Here is a 13,337-nt window from a genome sequence, read left to right on the forward strand (position 1 = left end):
CCTTAAATAAATGTCATTTTGACACATAAATGTCTTCCATTTAAGTAGTTATTCACTGACATTTCCATGTATGCATACCTAAAAACAAAGTATCCTCAGAATTTAACTTCTGGGAATATAGAAATACCACACTGCTTATATCCAATATTTATATCTGACATCTTTTCTTCTCTTCTGTTCTTTTTCTTCAACTTCAGTTCAATGAGGAATAAAAAAAAAAAAAAAAAAAAACACTTGTGTGAATGTATAAAGAAAGTCTTGCTTCCCTCAGGGCCGCGAATTGAAATAATCAGCTGGTAGGTCCAAGCCTTTGAACAATGTAACCCATATAAACTCCAGCTAAATCTCCCTAAATCTCCCACGAGTTCTAGGACTCGGCTGAAGTCTTTGTCTTCTGATACTGTTCCAGCTCTTTTTCTTCTTCATGGCAAGCTGTAGTTGCTTTTTGATAAGCTGGATTTGTGTTTCAAGGTATGTCAGTTCCTGTACTATGGGGTTCTAAGGGAAAGGCCCAGCAAATGGGTTCTTCCGGTTAGATGTGGCCTGTAACGCAGGCTGTCTCTTGTCCTGTGGGGACAGCAGCTCTTTACAGTGAGAAATATTGTAGGTCATTTTGTTGTCCCTCTTGACTGGACAGTTTTCGTCTGTTGCAGTTGGAGGGTTCCCCAAAGAGAGTTCAAGGGGGCATTTGTTTGTTGTTTCCAACATTGCAGCTTAATCGGAACAGAACGATATACCACATTATCAGTATAGAATTGTAAGTATGTCATGGAAAGTTATAGTTATTCTAGTTTTCTCAATTTTGATGGTCTTTCCATGCATATGCAAACAAAAACTGGATCTGTTTTTATTTGCTTCATACCTAGTGTTCTGAAGCGCCTGTAACCCAAAATCTTCACATCCTAACCTAGATTTCCATGGCATGTTCATGAGGAATGCAGCTGTCATGAATTACACGTGTTCTCAGTCAGTCAAATCTTTCACAAAACTAATCTGACAAAGATCAACAAATAATGACTTTAAAAGATGTGCTACTTTTATGGTGATTTATGTCATTTTTGAAGCTTGAAAGTTCTTGTTCATTATAATTGCATGAAAAATAGCAGCAAGTGCTTTTTTTAATTAAAATAAAGCTGAAATAAAATATCAATATCAAACCATTAGATTAAATACTTGAACTTAAAAAAAAAAATGTAGAAATGTAGCCTTAGCTGAAGTTCTTAAATTATTAAAACCAAAACTGAAATAAAAATAAAGCTAAATAGGAATAAAAAAACAAAAACAAAAAACAAACAAACAAACAAAAAAACGAAATTCTTAATAATAAATAATAATATATAAATAACACTGATTGTTTAGAGTGGAATGAGGGTAAGTAATGATGACATAATTCTCATTTTAAATTAAAATATTGCTTTAAAGATGTCTTTAATTACAAATAATATATCAGAAGTGAACAGTACTTTAAAGAAATGTCTCAGTTATGTATGTAACCCTCATTCCCTGAAGAAGGGAATGGAGAAGTCACATTGTGACCGACAAATTGGGATATCGCTTAGAGAGATCAATCCACTTCGAGTGTAAATAATGAGCCACCGCATATTATTAATTCGGCTGAGGAGCCGAGCCTGCAGTACAGTATTGGGGATATTCAGCCTTCGCTTCAGGGAACAAGGATTACACATGAACTGCAAGACGCACTTTCAGTCAGTCACTACGAAGCCATTCGTGATAACTTGGGATCCTACCAAAGCCGCACATGGATCCTGCCCTTCCACTCTACTGTGCTGGCCTCCATGCCGCTTTTACGTAGACCAGGCTCCTAGTCTCCGCTGTTGAGCATCAAGCACTCAGTGAAATTTGAAAATATCAATGTACCTTGGTCCACTTGAACAGGAGCATGTGCAGAAGCCCCATCCTTCCGGGGTGAGGTTTCGGAAGCACTTTACACATGTGAACAACCGCTTAGGAGCATATGAAAGATTAGAGGTGATTGTAACCCGAGGGAATGGCCGCGGGCTGTCGGGACGTGGCTCTGAGGCCGTGGGCTTTACATATATGGATCCACTTGGAATCTCTGCATATGGAACCCAGCCCTCTACTGTGGTTCTCACGGATTCTCACCAGATTCATCAAGCTTTCAGGTCTGGTCTGCATGCCATCTCTACGTACCAAGCTTTCGAGTATGCATTGCACCTGCTGCCTAAGTATACTTTCGGTGCCAGGATCGGTGGCAGCTGAATTACCGTCATCACATGCCAGTATGCATTGGCTTGTTTAGGTTGCACTTGAAGTGGACTGGTCTCACTAAGCGAGATCCAATACATCGGTCACTCTACATGAGTCATATAGTGACCCGAATGAAAGAAAAATAGTTATAAGTGTAGTATAGCCTGTAAGGACTTTACAACCAAAATACTGGTAGCTTGTAAGATAAACTTTATTTGGTTTGATTCATATGATGTCCAGAAAGATCAATCCATTTTTAGATTTCATTTTTTATAATGCTTTGAAACAGCAAAGTTTCCTGAGAATGACACTACTTTAGCACTTCGATGTTGCTTGAATGCTAGACATTATTTAAAAGTTCATTTGTTATGAAAGCAGTTTACCTTTTCTCCCGGTTTTGCAACCGCCTGTAATTTGTCTTCTTTGAAAGTCGGGGTTAATGCTTTCGATGTAATCGCTGAAAAAAACAATTAAATTAAGTGCTATTAAAGAAAAGTGTTGTTGAGAATTACAAAGTGAGTAATGAGCAAAGCTTTCTTTACTGCTTCAACGAGTCACTAAGATGACATGCATTACGTGTAAATATAACCAGCGTGGAATTGTGCAAAATGAACTTACTTGACTAGTGTGAAGCCAGTATTTATGTTGTGATGACTGCTGCATTCTGGTACTATCAGCCAGCGATGGGCCGATGTGTTCACCCAGTGGTGAGCAGAGACAGGGCCACTCCAACGAACAGCATGACAAACAACCCCTGAGAAGTGCTTTATCCCCCATCTGTAACGCCTGAGGATGACAACAGAAAGTCAAGGTTAGAAAGAGGAATAGTTCAGCCATGAATGAAATTTGGTCAGTATTTAGTTCCATAAAACTCCATATTGTTTAGCTTATTCTGTAAGACACAAAATGAGATATCTATATAAGGAGACATTTTTAATGGCAAAGAAAGATTAACACCATTAAACCATCACAGAAGTAGTTTGAATGACATTGCACTCTATTCCAAGTCTTTCTACGAGGAACAAATCATAGTTATTATCCTCTGAAAGCGTTCCTCTTCACCAGAGCTCTCAAATCCCTAACTCAACTGAACACGCAAACAATACATTTGTGAATGAAGAAAAAGAAAATAATGCATGATTAGAATGATTCAGGGGTTAGTAAATGATGGTGAAAGTTTAGATCTGAAAAAAAGGAAGCAAAATTAATGGAGTAACTTATCATTAGAGTACAATTTTGTGTTTAGTTGTCAAATTTAGGATTAAAAGTAGCAGCATTTAATGTGGCGTGAAACAAGTTTGTGTGTGTGTCTGTGTGTGTATAAAATATACAAAACAATATAATCCTCTCTATATACATATACAATTCAAAAGTTGTCAGTACACTTTTTTTTTCTTTTGAAAACACAAACAAAACAAACAAAATCAACAAGGACACATTAAATTGAAAAAAATTAGCAATAAAGACATTTATAGTCTTAAAATATTTACAAAAAGATTGCAAATAAACAATAATCTTTGAACTTTCTATTTATCGAACAATCCTTAAAAGATGCGTCTAGGTTTCCAAAAAAAGTATGTAGCAAGAACAACTTTAAAAAAAAAAAATCTTACAGACCCCATCCTTGCTTAATAAAAGATATTTTTTTTATATATTTTTATGTTTATATTTTGATATTATTATTATTTATTATTTTTTTTTTATCCCAAGCAGCAAAAACTGTTTTCAGCATTGCAGAACACGATCTTTGCATGTAAAAAATGCAGACAAAGCACTCATTAATGGTTTTAAACAAAGTGCAGCTTGTAACTGTAAACAAAAACATACAGCACTTTGCCTCTGGGTCTTCTTGATTGGTACTGAGCTCCGGGGTCTTCTGATTGGTCCAGGTTCTGGAGCTAATGCATAATGAATAGTGAACTGGAATCGGAAAACTAATTCTGTGTGGCCCCTTAACACAAATAAATTGTAAATTGACTTTAACTTGACACCGCATCTTAAAATGGAGACGCCTGTGCTTGTAGACATGGCAAATTATGTAAAATCGCACGATAGAAAAAACTATGGAAAAGTAGTGAACTGGAATGGAAAAACTAATTCTGTGTGAAGCGACTTATGCCTAAATAAATTTTAAAAGTTGATATTTTTCAGTCATGTAAAATAGACAGCCCTTCATATGCCCTCCTGATTCGATAGGAAATGTGTCATCAAACTATTTAGATAGATCCACTTTTCTTGGGTGGACATCATCAAAAATGATAGAAGCACCTGATTTCTGAGTTTGTATCAGACTCACCTCTGTGACTAATGAGAAGCTTCTTTTACCGCAGGGTACCACCTTATACCACTTGTCATGCAGCATGTCCATAAATCCATCAGATTTGTACTGACTGACCAGCTCAGAGATGTTGAGGTGAGAGGAGGAGTTCTGTTTGAGGCCAATGCCAGCCTGTAAAGCGGATGGGAAATATATATTTTTATCAGCATGTGCACGGTAGTTCATTCACTCCATAACTTAGAAACAATAACAAGTGAGAAGCATTCATTTACTGGCCTTCAATCATAAAAGGCTTTCCCACTGTCAGCATCTTGCAGTCTGCATCAATAGACACTTCATAGTCTAAAAGTGCTTTGTCCATTATGAAAGCATCCAGCTTTTGGGGATCATCCCTGGAATGGCATCAGACAGTTTGCTATTATATAATGACACTTATATTTGCTGCATTCAGACATTTTGTCTATGGAAATACAATGTTGTCACAATATGAACTTGGTTTTGATGATTTGATACCTACACACTCGCATAAGGGAACACAGAAGGCCAATTTACTAGCAGTTACATTCTTGTTTATCCTATGCGATTTGAAATGTATGTTATCTTGAAAAAACACGTGCTGGATTGATTTAAAAAGAGAGACCTGGCTAACCTTCTTAGGAAAATATTGCACATTTCATCTGCTTCTCCTGAAATCTATTCATTTTGCCCTACTTGTAGGAATTATACACTGTGGCAATATTTTGGAGTATGCGGTCTGATTTGAGGACTGCACCAAATCATGTCGAAGGTTGTGGAAACTCAAAGAGGAGTTTCAGACTTGCAACAGAGGGATATGAAAGGAGGAAAACCTCTTCTAAATTTAGTTAAGCGTGGCCTGTCGAACACTCAAGTGACATCTGGAGAATCTTGGCACAGGCTTTATGTGCTTGGGTTATTTCTGCAATTATTAAAATAAATTAAATGATTAAAAAAAAAGTATTAATAAGTATCCTATTTTTGGGGTTGGGGTCCCTAACTACTTTAAATAAAAAAAAAAAAAAAAAAAAAAAAAAAAAAAACCAAACAAAATTTTATTTACTTTACTTTTAAAGTTACTTTTACTTTTTACTCATGATCAAGTTGTCATTGTTTTCCATGTCCTACATTTTCAGTGCTGTCCATCCATCAATAAGCAACAGCAAAACAACTTTAGCTCGCAAATCTTTTGGCTTAAGTGCCCTCCCCTTGTCAAAAAAACTTCCCTACATTACAGCACAAGCCTACTTTTCATTTTATTTTAAGGGTTCAAGAGGTACGGCATAACAGAAATTACCTGCTTGCTTCCCCAATTAACGCAGTTGTTGTTCTCCAGCACATCTCTGTTGTTTTGATTCCCATATGTCAATACATTTGTAAACAGTACAATGAAAAATAATATTTTTCAATAAATGCTAAATATATTCATATTAAATATATAAATATATTTAAACATTTAAATGCAAAAATATATTACAAAATGGGCAATACAATTAATTGAGTAAATGCTAAATATATACTTTTTAAATATATTTTGGACAAATTGAAAATAATTGAAAATAAATGATTAAATATATTTCTGAAAATATATTTAAACATCTGACATTTCGCATTTAAAAATATATATGGTTTTTAATATATGTATTGCTTGATATTTAGAATGTATACGTCCCAATGAAGGAATATATTTTTTTTTGCGTGTATTATCAGACATTCCAGCCATGCATTTAATAATAAGGAATATTTTTTTTTGCATGCAAACTGTGTGCTTTGCTACGGAGCCCCACACATGGCATGCAGGAAAAAATAGTAGACATTGCTACTATTGTGTGCATGTTTTAGTACATCGAGGGAACGAATTAGTAAATCATGCACAAAATTAATTAATTTTTTCTTGCATGTCATGTGCTCCGTACTTTGCAGCCACCAAGATCATTAAATTAGTAGGAATGTGTGTTTTCAACACAGTCTAAACATTAGTCAAGTCTATTCATTCCCAGTCTTATACAGTGAAACTACATGGATTTGCCTGACACTGCAAGAAGGCCAAAGCCATCTAAGAAGGACATGGTAGCATTTCCAGCAAATTATTGCAGCTTCAATGATCGATGCCAACTTTTGCAATAACGATTACTACTTACTTAAGAAGATCTATCCCATCAGGGGTTGCAGGGACATTATATCGTCTCATGTATTCATATCTCCTGGGAAGCTTTTTTCACATAGTCCTCAGCGCTGGCTCTCCCGAACGGTTCCAAAGCGAAACCTTGTGATGGATGGTGGAGCTTGAGAAAAGCAAGAGGACTGGTTTCATTAACCAGGAAGTATATTTGTAACCCTAAGCCTGCCAGTCATTGAAATAATTTGAAAATGATAAACACAATTTGCCTTTTACCTTGGGATCATGTATACCTGAGAGTTGCTCATAGGTTTTCTCACCAACCATGACAGCGGCGAGGTTAGCTGTGTATGTGGAAAGGCAGAACAAACAGAAAATGGCCCAGAGGTTCATGAGGAATCTGCCGGGTCCAACACTTTGGCGGTTTAATGGCGGAGGTCCAGTCCTGCCGAATAAGATTGCGTAGGCAAACGCGTTTAGCTGAGAGGAGAAAGAAAGACACGGTCCCTGTTCCTTCCCCTCGAGAGTCATGCCGAAAGGGCTTTTCCACTCGTGCAAGGTCAGGAACACGGCCGTCACGTAAAGACACAAATATCCCCAGCCACATACTCCAGTGCAGGGGCCACATGAAGGCCCCGGAGGAAGCGGCAGTATCCATAGTCCTGACGAGGATTCCCAGACTGGTGAGAAGAAGGGGCTGGTGAAGTCGATGACCTGACTGCGGCTGAGTTGATGCTAAAGGCGGTGACGGCCAGATGTGCCGCTCCGCCATGAGGTCCCCGACCAGCCCGCCCAGCGACCTAATTTTTGTAAGCTCCATATTTCCCATCTCCCACGATATAGAGGTCAAAGTCAAACCTCATGTCCTCCGCCAGCTTCTCCAAAAGATCAATGCAACATCCATAACAACAACATTTTTTAAACTCCATGGGGACGCTGTCGTTGGCACCGTTGCAAACCCTGAAAAAGGCTTTTTTCCAATAAGGCTGTGTCATTTGTTAGGGGGGTCAAGGCACAGCTGGCCAGCCGGCACAAGCCTTCTTCATCAACGCCTCCTCGGGTGAAGACAAATGGATGTTCTACCAGGGTGACGACACGCAAGTGTAGACGCGAGGAATGCCGCCAGTCCGCCTCCTGCCTGAGACTGTCTCTTATTAGCCAAACTCCGTAATCCATAACCACTTTGCCCTGCTTCCAGCTGCCGCAGGCGCTGGCCCACATGGGCTTGCCTATTGGGTCCTGCTGGAGATTCCAGATGAAGTGATGGCTTTCAGAGATGATGGTTGATTCCTCCTGAACATTGATGTAGCCGCTTAGGCCGTCAAAAGACGTGCTGGCCATGAATCTAAAAATATAAGAAAATCATATATTATTGCAATCCATAGAAATTCATCCAATCTTATTCTGACAAATGCAATGTCAAAGAAAACTGAACCTGATTTACTTTTACAACAAAATGTGTCTGATCTAAAGGTTCGTTCACACCGAGGATAACTATAAAGTTTAAATAATTGTTCAAATTCTTTGAGATTAGGGAATTCCTCATCACTGCTTTTAACGATAATCGACACAGAGAAACAATATCATTCACATTCAGAATGTTTTTTTCTCCAGCTGATGAACAACCAATCAGAATCCATCCAAGCATTTAAAGTGGCAGACGACAAAACTGCAGCACACATAATACACTCTAAAAATGCTGGGTTAAAAACAATATATATGTTGGTTTGATAAGGACAAAGCCAGCAAATATGTGGTTTTGACCCAGCAGTTTGGTTAAATGTTTTATTTTTAGTTGTGTTTAACTAACTATTGCTTAAAAATTACTGTATATTTCTTGCTTAAAATGAACCCAAAATAGGTTGGAAATTAACATTTATTCATATGTTCAATAAATAGACATTTCTTAATAAGTTGGATAAATAATAAATTAATATATATTTTTAAATGGCTTATTAATAAATGTTCACCTTCCGATTATTGCTGATGCCTCTAGAAATTATGTTTCTAATTTTTAATTTACAAACTTATTGCTGATGCCACTTTTCAGCCCAGCCATATAGTAACTTTTTTAAACAATAATTAAAGTCTCTGTGCTTGTCCATATTTTACCCAGCACTGAGTTATATTTTTTAGAGTGTAAACAGAATGTTATTGTGCTAATGCTAATATAGTTATCATTATAGTTATTAATCTTGGTGTGAACGGATCTTTTACTTTGAACTATACATCAGTGCACATTTTTCTCTAAAACAACAGACTTGGATTTTTTTAAATGTATTTGAACAGCATTCCCACAATGTAGACTTTGTGTAAATAGCTAACAAAAAATAAAATGGTGACATTTGTTGTTGTTGTTGTTTTTGTACTACATAAATACTTTTCTAATTGCAAAAGATAAACTAGGCTATATTGTATGATATAATATACTGCCACTTTGTTCTCCAGTTGATGATGTTACTTTTTCTACTAGCATTTATATGTAGATTAACCGTCTCAGATTATTAACTTGGAAATCTAAAAGCTCATATTAGCTTCCCTAACACTGATCATTTTAACTGGATATATTCTATTGCACTTGAAAATATGTAGCATTACAGAAGTTAAATATGTGAATGTCTTATCATTTTATCTTTAATGCTTCAATCTCACAGTGAACCCACTTCCCGGTGGGTAAGAAGTGCTATTTAGCTACTTGACTGACCTTTCAGTTTAGGGTATATTACTACCGTCTTATTACCATTCTATCTTCAATTTAGTTTTCTTTAAGTTTTTTTTTTTCTGCAGTGGTGTAGCTAACGGTAACTCTTTTAAATCAGTAATGATAGAAGTGCTGAGTATGTGAAATTTAAGCCCTGAGGTAGTTTGCTTGGAAGTTGGCGGAGTTGTTTCCTGACAGTGCAGTGTTGGAGAAAACGCTCTTGATATGCTGTCTCTTTGAGTGTGTTTGCCACCAGGCTAATGTCGTGTCTTACTGCTTTTCATAGCACTAACCGCAGCCTTTTCATGCTCACTATGACAATGTTTTTGTTTGCTTCTTTTTTGCTCAATTCCCTGTTGACATATTCAAGAAAAAAACCCTCTCGATGTGGGATAAAGAGATAACCTTATAGAATATGCAGACGCAGCAGTACTCCAGTCCCAGATTATCAAAAGTCACTATATAATTCTTCACTATATAATTCTCTCTCTCTTTTTATTTTTATTATTATATTTATTATTTTTAAATGTAATTCATGTTCAGTAATGTTTCTGGGTATTTTACATCATGTAAACACTCATCTTTCTTAAAGGCCGGTGGATATTGCAAGAGTAGCTCAGTTCCTGGCTTGTTGTCCATTTTAAAATGAAATGGAATTGGAATGACTGATTTGGAAGACTTTTAGCTACTCAGCAAGTATTTGTGTCACACAAGTAGCACTCCTTCATGCACAGGAATTTTCAGTTCCAGTATGTTTGGTATTTGTTTAAATTTTAACATATTGCTAAACTGATGACAAGACACTCTAACAAGCATAAAAACATTACACATCGAAATATTGGATAAAATCTTTTTTTTTTTTTTTTAAATGCATTATGAGATTGTCTTCTGTGCAGACTTAAACCAAAAGAAGACATACTCTTAAAAATAAAGGTTTCAAAAAGGAGGTTTTACCATGATGTCATAGAATAACTATATATATATATATATGTGAAGAACAATTTAATAATTAGCCTTTTTCCACTATAAAGAATTTTCTTATTGCCATGGAAAGGTTGTGCAGAGTTAAATGTTCTTCTCATGGAATCAAGCAGATGCCAATAAAGTTAAATTGTTCTTAACTCAGAATTTTTCGAATTTTTGTGGTATACAGTAGGAGGCTGCTTATTACACATTTTCAGAAAGAGATTTTAAATCTCTGTATCAAAATACAAAGTGAAGAAGAAGCAGAAACAACGTGACGGCATATATAAGCAGATGCATATTTAAATTAACATGATCATCAAGCGTTAAACAGCATAGAAATCAAAACTGTCCAATTTTACTAAATGAAATGTCAGCCCAGGAAGTTTCTAAGACCGTGAAGCTTTGGGGAAGTTGATGGAAGTTTATCTACTTCATCTATGTTTTGATCAATGCCTGAACTGGATCCAGATGTATCAAATTATTTTTTGACAAAAAAAGAATGCATGAAGTTTGAATAAAACATTTAGTTTTGTTAATAAAGCAGAGGTGCTGTCTCTTCTTTGACATATTGTATATTTTCCTATATACAAATAAAATATTCTGGGGTCATGAAAATTTTGTGAAAAATGCTCAAAAATGCTGAAGTGGCTAAGAACATTTTAAAAACACTGGCGGGGAAAAAAAGTTAAAGGAGGTCACACACCAGTAGGAAAAAGCATAGCATCTCCCATTGTGTCTACACAGGCCACGGGTTTGAAGTTCGCTTGTCTGAATAAGCAACCGCCACAACTATTAATGTAAATATCACAAATATTACGTAAATATCAAGCAGTGCATCAAATCAAATACCTGGACAGAAAGGTTCCTGATGTGAGATTTTTGCCCCAAGTCTTGCCAGGCACGCCATAAAGGTTTCAAAAAGGTCATAGAATAACTATATATATATATATATGCTGAAGAACAATTTAATAAGTAGCCTTTTTCCACTATAAAGAATCTTTATTGCCATGGAAAGGTTGTGCAGAAGTTAAATGTTCTTCATGGAATCACAGATGCCAATAAAGAATTGTTCTTAACTCAGAATTTTTCGACTTTTTGTGGTATACAGTAGGAGGCGCTATTACACATTTTCAGAAAGAGTACTAAATCTCTGTATCAAAATACAGTGAAGAAGAAGCAGAAACAACGATTGCATATATAAGCAGATGGCTTAAAATTAACATGATCATCAAGCTGCTAAACAGCATAGAAATCAAACTGTCCAATTTACTAAATGAAATGTCAGCCCAGGAAGTGGTTTAAGACTGTGAAGCTTTTTGTAGTTGACAGCTTATCTACTTCTCATCTTATGTTTTGATCAATGCTCTGAATCCGATCCAGATGTATCAAATTATTTTTTTGACAAAAAAGAATGCATGAAGTTTGAGATAAAACATTTAGTTTTGTTAATAAGCAGAGGTGCTGTTCTTTCTTTTTGACATATATTGTATATTCACATACAACAAAATATTCTGGGGCCATGAAAATTTTGTGAAAATGCTCAAAAAATGCTGGAAGTGGCTGGCGCAACATTTTAAAAGCTTTACTAGGCGGGGAAAAAAAGGATTAAAGAGGTCACACACCAGTTTAGAAAAGACTGCATCTCCCATTGTCGTCTAATTGGTGTCAATGGGTTTGAAGTTCGTTTAATACTGAATAAGCAAATCGCACAACTATTACTTAAATATCACAAATATTACTTAAATATCAAGCAGTGCATCAAATCAAATACCTGGACAGAAAGGTTCCTGATGTGAGATTTTAGTCTCAAGTCTTGCCAGGCAATTTGTGATGCCAGGAATCGGCGCCAGTTCTGGAGAGACACAATGGTAGCTGATCCCACCCGGCTGGTACACCAGCTCCAAAGCATCCTGGGCGTAATGATCCAGCGAGGGGCTCACCCTTCACCATGTGCAAAGAAGACCATGGGCAGCCCTGCATCGCAGCCACCTCCGGCTTCCTGAGAGTCTCCTATAATCCAGTGGTAATCAGGTAAAATCAGTCCAAACTTTGCAATGCGTAGTAAAGTTCCTCCTTATATCCTGATGTATATCACATCCAAAGGGTCACTATAGTGAATGTTGAGTCCTTAATGTGGACTCTAGTTGGTTTCTGCAGGGACATTTGAAAGTCACTTTGGAGGCTGCCATTTGGTGTGGATATTTTGAGAGCTATATTTAGTGAAATTTGGGGTTATTATGGAGCAAAGAAAAGCAAAGTCACAAATGTCCGTCTGTTGACACGTGTGAGGTTGACTGCATACCAGTTATTCACTTGGACGGCAGGGAGAAGATGAGATCTGCTTGGCAGAGAGGTTTGAGGGTTTTGCATGACCATCTGGGAAAATGGAGAGAGTTCTTTTGGGAAGAAACAAATGAGGTTATCATTACAAGGGTGGGTACAGTATTATGGATCTTTGGCATAAACATCCAACCTCCAACTAGTCAACTGGTAATTTCAAATAGTTCACCTGGAATCAAAGAATCAAATCATGATTCATGGCTGTATTAAAATGGCATAGCCGTTCTGAGTTTGAGGACATGAACTGCCCAGAGTAGAACATCCTGGTGTATTAATAGTATTGCAGTATTTCATGTTCGTGAATGCTTTGTCATGCAGGTTGGCCTTTTTAGGCCATCACAGTGTATTTACTATTTCTATCTAGCTGATTTTACATCATATGTCTGCCAAACAGGGGAAGGCATGTGTTAAGCCCAACAGATATTTATCACAAATGCATGATTTGATGGACAGTCTCCTTCTGTTTGCAGATTGCGTTTCTAAAGCAGATTCTCCTCCGAGGAAAACAAATATTAAGATTTCCAACACGATGTCCAAGTGCGCAATTCTTTGCTTCTGAAAACAATTTCTTTTAAGCACTCTCTGGTTCCATTTTCCAACTGGAAATGAAATACGTCTTTGATCTATAAACTAGTTCAACAGATTTGAAGAAGTTGACAAATCCTCAAGTAGTCAGTTTTTACATTTAT

The 13,337-nt window shown here is 36.6% G+C and overlaps 1 pseudogene; it reads right to left on the reverse strand.

Annotated features, from left to right (window-relative positions):
* Positions 1-367: 367 nt before the first annotated feature.
* LOC122138587 lies at positions 368-12,471 on the reverse strand (annotated as a pseudogene).
* Between the last annotated feature and the right edge of the window lie 866 nt (positions 12,472-13,337).

The sequence above is a fragment of the Cyprinus carpio genome, chromosome B10, assembly GCF_018340385.1.
Source record: "Cyprinus carpio isolate SPL01 chromosome B10, ASM1834038v1, whole genome shotgun sequence".
NCBI classification, from domain to species: domain Eukaryota; kingdom Metazoa; phylum Chordata; class Actinopteri; order Cypriniformes; family Cyprinidae; genus Cyprinus; species Cyprinus carpio.